This window comes from Pinus tabuliformis, chromosome 9, assembly GCF_031772625.1.
Source record: "Pinus tabuliformis cultivar Carrire ecotype Pingquan chromosome 9, CPIR1, whole genome shotgun sequence".
In the NCBI taxonomy this organism is placed as follows: Eukaryota; Viridiplantae; Streptophyta; class Pinopsida; order Pinales; family Pinaceae; genus Pinus; species Pinus tabuliformis.
In genome coordinates, this window is record NC_142307.1 from 1215200557 (window position 1) to 1215201849 (window position 1293).

Consider the following 1293-nt stretch of genomic DNA (forward strand, 5'->3'; position numbering starts at 1 on the left):
AGGGGAATGCATCCTCCACTACGAGTGGAGTCTTGGGGAAGTCTCGAACAACAGAGCCGAAGCTCTGGCTTTGTTCCAAGGTCTAACCCAGTTAGGCAAAATGGGAATTAAAAAAGCTCAGGTATTTGGGGATTCCTCAATCGTAATCTGATTAATGGCGCAGCAGCAAAACTCCCCCAACATTCTGCTTCAACAAGTAAATAAACGAAACCATATCCTTCATCATATGATGGATGACATCCAATATTTCCATATCCTCCGAAATCTCAATAAAAAGGCGGATGAACACACCAACAACGCGTGTGGAAGACCCGCCGGCACCTTCAGATGCAACTCCAGGGAATCGATCCAATTTCTGCCATGATCTCAATGGATATCTCCCGCTTCAAGATCAAATCCGGTGTCAGGCCTGATAATTGTCCTTTTTATTGGGCCGGCAACTGGACTGTCATCAGCATAGGGGTAATACATGGACGCGACGGCTGCAGAAGACACAACAATCAGGTTAACTTCATCATGCCCGTCGGCATATATTTCACCATATTTGTTTCTCTGAGACTCTTGGACTCTTTTCAGATTCGCCAGCAGACTCCCCTTCAACCTCCCGTGACTAGTCATTCTGGATCCCGCCTAATTTATCCCCAGTTTTGCTATATAATTAACATCTCTCTTCCCTTCTCTGGCACTATCTTACTCTCTTTCGTGAATCCCTCTTTTGTGAATCCCTCTCTTTCCCGCTGTAAGCCTCTCTTGTCCCCTGGTTCTTGTAGAAAGCTCCCTCTTCTCTGTCTTAATCTCAGCGATTGCTCGGGTTCGAATGTCTGGAGTATAGCAAGCAGGTGCTCGTCTCAGCTGATATGGATTTATGTTGCGCTTCTCATCCATAGCCCCAAAGTCCGCTCCTCTGTAGACTTCCACTGCTTTATGTGCTACCTGGTCTCTTCTAATCTTAATTCCCGCTGCCCTCCTCATCTCCCCCGCTCTGTTTGACTGCCGCATTTTTACCTCTCTGCTCCCTCCTTCCTGTTTCTTTACCCCCTTATCAATTCCAATGGATCGAAGTGAAGATTGCCTGCATTTTTCAGATTTTCAAGTAGAACTCAAAGAAGTTAGAGCCCAGCAGCGCATTTTGAAGAATCAGCAAAAGATCCTTGAAACAAGGCTGGAAGACCAGAACCGCATTCTGAATGAAAAATACAGAGCTGAAATAGATCTGTTTTTGCACAGGGTGTCTTCATTGCATGAACAGTTTCGTCATTTAGCAAATCGCTGCAGCCATGCAGAAGAATCAAT